This window comes from Moschus berezovskii, chromosome 7 (assembly GCF_049115385.1).
Source record: "Moschus berezovskii isolate FMDL1 chromosome 7, NW_MosBer_1.0, whole genome shotgun sequence".
Taxonomy (NCBI): Eukaryota; Metazoa; Chordata; class Mammalia; order Artiodactyla; family Moschidae; genus Moschus; species Moschus berezovskii.
Window position 1 is genome coordinate 92,931,731 of NC_142466.1, and position 8,663 is coordinate 92,940,393.

Below are 8,663 nucleotides of genomic sequence, written 5' to 3' on the forward strand. Positions count from 1 at the left end.
TAATGCAATTGATGAGATCAGAAACACTCTGGAGGGAACAAATAGTAGAATAACAGAGGCAGAAGACAGGATAAGCGAGCTAGAAGATAGAATTGTAGAAATAAACAGAGAGGAAAAAAGAAAAACAAATTAAAAGAAATGAGAACAATATTAGAGACCTCTGGGACAATGTTAAACGCTCCAACATTCGAATCATAGGAGTCCCAGAAGAAGAAGACAAAAAGAAAGACCATGAAAGAATACTTGAGGAGATAATAGTTGAAAACTTCCTTAAAATAGGGAAAGAAATAATCACCCAAGTCCAAGAAACCCAGAGAGTCCCTAACAGGATAAACCCAAGGCGAAATACTCCAAGACACATATTAATCAAATTAACAAAGATCAAACACAAAGAACAAATATTAAAAGCAGCAAGGGAAAAAAAGCAAATAACACACAGGGGGATTCCCATAAGGATAACAGCCGATCTTTCAACAGAAACTCTTCAGGCCAGGAGGGAATGGCAAGACATACTTAAAGTGATGAAAGAAAATACCCTACAGCCCAGACTACTGTACCCAGCAAGGATCTCATTCAAATATGAAGGAGAAAGCAAAAGCTTTACAGACAAGCAAATGCTGAGAGAATTCAGCATCACCAAACCAGCTCTCCAACAAATGCTAAAGGATCTTTTCTAGACAGGAAACACAGAAAGGGTGTATAAACTCGAACCCAAGGCAATAAAGAAAATGGCTATGGGATCGTACTTATCAATAATTACCTTAAACGTAAATGGGTTGAATGCCCCAACCAAAAGACAAAGGCTGGCTGAATGGATACAAAAAGAAGACCCCCATATATGTTGTCTGCAAGAGACCCACCTCAAAATGAGAGACACATACAGATTGAAAGTAAAGGGCTGGAAAAAGATATTCCATGCAAATAGAGACCAAAAGAAAGCAGGAGTAGCAATACTCATATCAGATAAAATAGACTTTAAAACAAAGGCTGTGAAAAGAGACAAAGAAGGAAACTACATAATGATCAAAGGATCAATCCAAGATGAACATATAACAATTATAAATATTTATGCACCCAACATAGGAGCACCGCAATATGTAAGACAATTACTAACAAGTATGAAAGGGGAAATTAACAATAATGCAATAATAGTGGGAGATTTTAATACCCCACTTACATCTATGGATAGATCAACTAAACAGAAAATTAACAAGGAAACACAAACTTTAAATGATACAATAGACGAGTTAGACCTAATAGATCTCTATAGGACATTTCACCCCAAAACAATGAATTTCACCTTTTTCTCAAGCGCACACGGAACCTTTTCCAGGATAGATCACATCCTGGGCCATAAATCTAGCCTTGGTAAATTCAAAAAAGTTGAAATCATTCCATGCATCTTTTCTGACCACAATGCAGTAAGATTAGATCTCAATTACGGGAGAAAAACTATTAAAAATGCCAACATATGGAGGCTGAACAACACACTGCTGAATAATGAACAAAACATAGAAGAAATCAAAAGAGAAATCAAAATATGCATAGAAATGAATGAAAATGAAAACACAACAACCCAAAACCTCTGGGACACTGTAAAAGCAGTGCTAAGGGGGAAGTTCATAGCAATACAGGCACACATCAAGAAACAAGAAAAAAGTCAACTAAATAACCTAACTCTACATCTAAAGCAACTAGAAAAGTAAGAAATGAAGAACCCCAGGGTCAGTAGAAGGAAAGAAATCGTAAAAATTAGGGCAGAGATAAATGCAAAAGAAACAAAAGAGACCATAGCAAAAATCAACAAAGCCAAAGGCTGGTTCTTTGAGAAGGTAAATAAAATTGACAAACCACTAGCCAGACTTATCAAGAAACAAAGGGAGAAGAACCAAATCAATAAAATTAGAAATGAAAATGGAGAGATCACAACTGACAACACAGAAATACAAAGGATTATTAGAGAATACTATCAGCAATTATATGGCAATAAAATGAATAACCTGGAAGAAATGGACAAATTCCTAGAAAAGTACAACTTTCCAAAACTGAACCAGGAAGAAATAGAAAATCTGAACAGACCCATCACAAGCACGGAACTAGAGGCTGTAATCAAGAATCTCCCAGCAAACAAAAGCCCAGGTCCAGACGGCTTCACAGCCAAATTCTACCAAAAATTTAGAGAAGAGCTAACACCTATTCTACTCAAACTCTTCCAGAAAATTGCTGAGGAATGGAAACTTCCAAACTCATTCTATGAGGCCACCATCACCCTAATCCCAAAACCTGGTAAAGACCCCACAAAAAAAGAAAACTACAGGCCAATATCACTGATGAACATAGATGCAAAAATCCTTAACAAAATTCTAGCAATCAGAATCCAACAACATATTAAGAAGATCATACATCATGACCAAGTGGGCTTTATCCCAGGAATGCAAGGATTCTTCAATATCCACAAATCAACCAACGTAATACACCACATTAACAAACTGAAAAATAAAAATCATATGATTATCTCAATAGATGCAGAGAAAACCTTCGACAAAATTCAACATCCATTTATGATAAAAACCCTCCAGAAAGTGGGAATAGAAGGGACATACCTCAACATAATAAAAGCTATATATGAGAAACCCACAGCAAACATTATCCTCAATGGTGAAAAACTGAAAGCATTTCCCCTAAAGTCAGGAACAAGACAAGGGTGCCCACTCTCACCACTACTATTCAACATAGTTCTGGAAGTTTTGGCTACAGCAATCAGAGCAGAAAAAGACATAAAAGGAATCCAAATTGGAAAAGAAGTAAAACTTTCACTGTTCGCTGATGACATGATCCTCTACACAGAAAACCCTAGAGACTCTACCAGAAAACTACTAGAGCTAATCAATGATTACAGTAACATTGCAGGATATAAAATCAACACACAGAAATCCCTTGCATTCCTATACACTAATAATGAGAAAATAGAAAGAGAAATTAAGGAAACTATTCCATTCACTGTTGCAACGGAAAGAATTAAATACTTAGGAATATATCTACCTAAGGAAACAAAAGACTTGTACATAGAAAACTATAAAACACTAGTGAAAGTAATCAAAGAGGACACTAATAGATGGAGAAATATACCATGTTCATGGATTGGAAGAATAAATATTGTAAAAATGAGTATACTACCCAAAGTAATTTATACATTCAATGCAATCCCTATCAAGCTACCAACGATATTTTTCACAGAACTAGAACAAATAATCTCACAATTTATATGGAAATACAAAAAACCTCGAATAGCCAAAGCAATCTTGAGGAAGAAAAATGGAACTGGGGGAATTAACCTGCCGGACTTCAGGCTCTACTACAAAGCCACAATCATCAAGACAGTATGGTACTGGCATAAAGACAGAAAGATAGATCAATGGAACAAAATAGAAAGCCCAGAGATAAATCCACGCACCTATGGACACCTCATCTTTGACAAAGGAGGCAAGAATATAAAATGGAGAAAAGACAGTCTCTTTAACAAGTGGTGGTGGGAAAACTGGTCAGCCACCTGTAAAAGAATGAAACTAGAACACTTCCTAACACCATACACAAAAATAAATTCAAAATGGATTAGAGAGCTAAATGTAAGACCAGAAACTATAAAACTCCTAGAGGAGAACGTAGGCAAAACACTCTCCGACGTAAATCACAGCAGGATCCTCCATGACCCACCTCCCAGAATATTGGAAATAAAAGCAAAAATAAACAAATGGGACCTAATCAAAATCAAAAGCTTCTGCACAGCAAAGGAAACTCTAAGCAAGGTGAAAAGACAGCCTTCAGAATGGGAGAAAATAATAGCAAATGAAGCAACTGATAAAGGATTAACCTCCAAAATATACAAGCAGCTCCTGCAGCTCAATTCCAGAAAAATAAATGACCCAATCAAAAAATGGGCCAAAGAACTAAACAGACATTTCTCCAAAGAAGACATACAGATGGCTAACAAACACATGAAAAAATGCTCAACATCCCTCATAATCAGAGAAATGCAAATCAAAACCACAATGAGATACCATTCACACCAGTCAGAATGGCTGCTATCCAAAAGTCTACATGCAATAAATGCTGGAGAGCGTGTGGAGAGAAGGGAACCCTCTTACACTGTTGGTGGGAATGCAAACTAGTACAGCCACTATGGAGAACAGTGTGGAGATTCCTCAAAAAACTGGAAATAGAACTGCCATATGATCCAGCAATCGCACTCCTGGGCATACACACCGAGGAAACCAGAATTGAAAGAGACACATGTTCTCCAATGTTCATTGCAGCACTGTTTATAATAGCCAGGACATGGAAGCAACCTAGATGTGCATCTGCAGACGAATGGATAAGAAAGCTTTGGTACATATACACAATGGAGTATTATTCAGCCATTAAAAAGAATGCATTTGAATTAGTTGTAATGAGGTGGATGAAACTGGGGCCTATTATACAGAGTGAAGTAAGCCAGAAAGAAAAACACCAATACAGTATACTAACACATATATATGGAATTTAGAAAGATGCAAATGATAACCCTGTGTATGAGACAGCAAAAGAGACACAGATGTATAGAACAGTCTTTTGGACTCTATGGGAGAGGGTGAGGGTGGGATGATTTGGGAGAATGGCATTGAAACATGTATGTTGTCATATGTGAAACGAATCACTAGTTCAGGGTCAATGCATGTTATAGGATGCTTGGGGCTGGCATGCGGGGATGACCCAGAGGGAGGATAAAGGGAGGAGGGAGGTGGGAGGGGGGTTCAGGAGGGGGAACTTATGTAAACCCGGGGCAAATTCATGTCAATGTAGGGCAAAACCAACCAATATAATATTGTAAAATAATTTGCCTCCAATAAAAAATAAATTAATTACCAAAAAAAAAAAAAAAAAAAGCAGAGACATTACTTTGCCAACAAAGGTGTTTATAGTCAAAGCTATGGTTTTGCCAGGAGTCATGTATGGATGTGAGAGTTGGACCATAAAAAAGGCTGAACGTCAAAGAATTGATGGTTTTGAACTGTGATGTTGGAGACAACTCTTGAGAGTCCCTTTGACTACAAGGAGATCAAACCAGTCCTAAAGGAAATCAGTCCTGAATATTCATTGGAAAGACTGAAGCTGAAGCTTCAATACTTTGGCCACCTGGTGTGAAGAGCCAACTCATTGGAAAAGATCCTGATGCTGGGAAAGATTGAGGGCAGGAGGAAAAGGGGGTGACAGAGGATGATCTGAGGTTGGATGGCATCATCAGCGCAATGGACGTGAGTTTTAGCAAGCTCAGGGAGAATAAAGGACAGGGAAGCCTGACATGCTGCAGTTCATGGGTTCAAAAAGTGTCAGACATGACTCAGCAACTGAACAATAACCTGCTATGAGATAGATGGTTTGCATATCTTTTTTATTCCCATCCTGAAGGTTACCTTTTCATTTTGTTATTGTCTCTTTTGCACAAGCTTTCTAGTTTGATGTATGTAGTCCCACTTGTTGATATTTGCTTTCATCACTTGTGCTTTTGATGTCATACCAAAAAGAAATCATTGCAAAGACTGATGTTAGAGACATTTTCCCCTGTGTTTAATTCTAGGAATTTGACAATTTCAAGTCTCCATTTCAACTTGAAGGACTTATTTGAACGTTTCTTACAGGGCATATCTAGTTCTAATGAACTCCCTCAGTTTTTTATCTGGGCATTTCTTGATTTCTCCTTTATTCTTGAAGAAGGATTTTGCCAGATATTAAATTATCAGTTGACAGGTTTTTTTTCCAGCTCTTTAAATGTATCATTTCATTGCCTTCTGAGATCGCTTGCATATGATGAGTAGCTTGTCTTTTGCTGCCTTAAGGATTCTCTTTTTTATGTTTGGTTTTTTCATTATACATCTTGATATGGGTCTCTTTAGATTTATCCTGCTTGGAATTGGCTGAACTTGAATTCAAAGATCTTTGTCTTTACTAAAATTTGAGAAGTACTCAGGCATCATTTCTTCAAATAATCTTTCTTCCCTTTTTTCTCTCTCATCTTCTGGGACTCTTATACATATTTTTCCTTTTGATGGTATTTCTAGATGGAATAACAGACTGGTTCCAAATAGGAAAAGGAGTACGTCAAGGTTGTGTATTGTCACCCTGCTTATTTAATGTATATGCAGAGTACATCATGAGGAACGCTGGGCTGGAAGAAGCACAAGCTGGAATCAAGATTACTGGGAGAAATATCAGTAACCTCAGATATGCAGATGACACCACCCTTATGGCAGAAAGTGAAGAGGAACTATAAAGCCTCTTGATGAAAGCGAAAGAGGAGAGGAAAAAAGTTGGCTTGAAGCTCAACATTCAGAAAACAAAGATCATGGCATCTGGTCCCATGACTTCATGGGAAATAGATGGGGAAACAGTGGAAACAGTGTCAGACTTTATTTTTTTGGGCTCCAAAATCACTGCAGATGCTGATTGCAGCCATGAAATTAAAAGACGCTTACTCCGGATGGAAGGAAAGTTATAACCAACCTAGACAACATATTAAAAAGCCGAGACATTACTTTGCCAACAAAGGTCCGTCTAGTCAAGGCTATGGTTTTTCCCGTGGTCATATGTGGATGTGAGAGTTGGACTGTGAAGAAAGCTGAGCGCTGAAGAATTGATGCTTTTGAACTGTGGTGTTGGAGAAGACTCTTGACTCTTGAGAGTCCCTTGTACTGCAAGGAGAGCCAACCAGTCCATTCTAAAGGAGATCAATCCTGGGTGTTCATTGGAAGGACTGATGCTAAAGCTGAAACTGTAATACTTTGGCCACCTCATGCGACGGGTTGACTCACTAGAAAAGACTCTGATGCTGGGAAAGTTTGGGGGCGGGAGGAGACGGGGACGACAGAGAATGAGATGGCTGGATGACATCACCGACTCTGTGGACATGAGTTTGAGTGAACTCCAGGAGTTGGTGATGGACAGGGAGGCCTGGCGTGCTGTGATTCATGGGGTCACAAAGAGTCGGACACAACTGGGCGAGTGAACTGAACTAGATGGTATATTCATATATTTATTGATGGTATAATTATAAATCCCTTGGATTCTGCTCACTGTCCTTCATTTTTTTCTCCTTGATCCTCAGACTCAGTAATTTCAAATGACCTGTCTTCAAGTGTACTGATGCTTCTTCTTTGGTTGCTATTGAATCCCTTCAGTGAATTTTTCAATTCAGATATTTTATTGTCACCTCCAGAATTTTTCTTTGGCTCCTTTCTACACTATCTCTCTTTGTTGATATTCTTGCTCTGCTCATACGTTATTTTCCTGATTTCCTTTAGTTCTTTGTCCAAGTTTTTCTTAAGCTTTTTTGCATATTTAAATTGTTTTAAAGATGCGTAGGCAAAGTCAAAGGCTTTAGCATAGTCAATAAAGCAGAAGTACATGTTAAAAAATAAAAAAGATGTTGTATAGCAAGTCTGTTGCCTGTATTTACTCAAGGATAGTTTCTGGAAATTTATTTTGTTCCTTCAAATAGTCCCTTTTTCTTGTTCCTGCGCCTGCTTTATGCTCTTTTGTTGAAAATTGGGAACATGAGAAAACAGCCCCCTTGTCTTTGCAAACAAGTGTGTAATAGCTTCAGTAATTAGCCAGGTAAGTCCTCAGCCTTGGGATCTATTTGGGATGAAGCTAACATCTTAGGTTTTTCCTGGGTATCATCTTACTTGGGCCATATGTGTGCATTTCCCCGACCCAGTTTCCCCAGAATATATGGCTGCTGTTAAATGTGTTAACTTCGAGAACCTGCTTCTCAGGGCCTTTCATGTTCTATTATATTCCTTTGCCTATAATTCTTGCCTCAGGTTTCCGTGGGTCAGTGATTTCCCCTGCAGGTTTCACGTACTGTTGTGCCTTCCACTTCTATCAGTGACTTCTGCCAAACTGAGATTTGAGCTGCGCTATTGTTCTCCACTGGAGCTCTGAGTCTGCTGAGATAGAAATTAGTTCCTTGGGTATCCCACAGACTAGTCCTAGCCTGCGGGAGAGACTGGGAATTGGGTTACTTCCTTTCAACCATGTCACACCTGGGAGAAAGTTGGGTGAGTGTGGGTAAAAAGGCTACAACTTCTCGTACTATTTGAATGTTGCTTTTTCTTGATTGGGCATTTGTTGGTTACTTTCACTGTCTGAAGGCAGTGTACCTTGTGTGAACTGGTTCTCTACAGCTGAGGCAATCACCAAACAGGGCTGACAGCTGAGTGTTCCCTGCCAGCAGCACTCCCAGCAGCTGGGATACCGATTCTTCCTTCCTAATGAGGGATCTCGGTGAAGTGCCACAGCATCCGCCTCAGACCTGAAGTCATAAAAAGCAGAGGAAAGTTATGTGAGAGTACAGGTCATACGCACATAGTGGCCATCCAGCGGCTCTTAAGCTGGCCAACAGGTTGTCAGACATGGAGTATCAGTTCTGACCTTGACGCCAGAAAATTAATGTGTACCCTGACCTTTCATTATATGAGTTGGCTAGAAAAGTAGATGAATTGGAAATACCAGCACCATGAAATACGAGGGAGAAAGAAGGACAGATTTTAAAAATACGAACACAGCAACCTGGAGTTCCTTTATTCCACCCACGCAGACAGGAAAAACTTTCTGGAATGTGTCTTCTA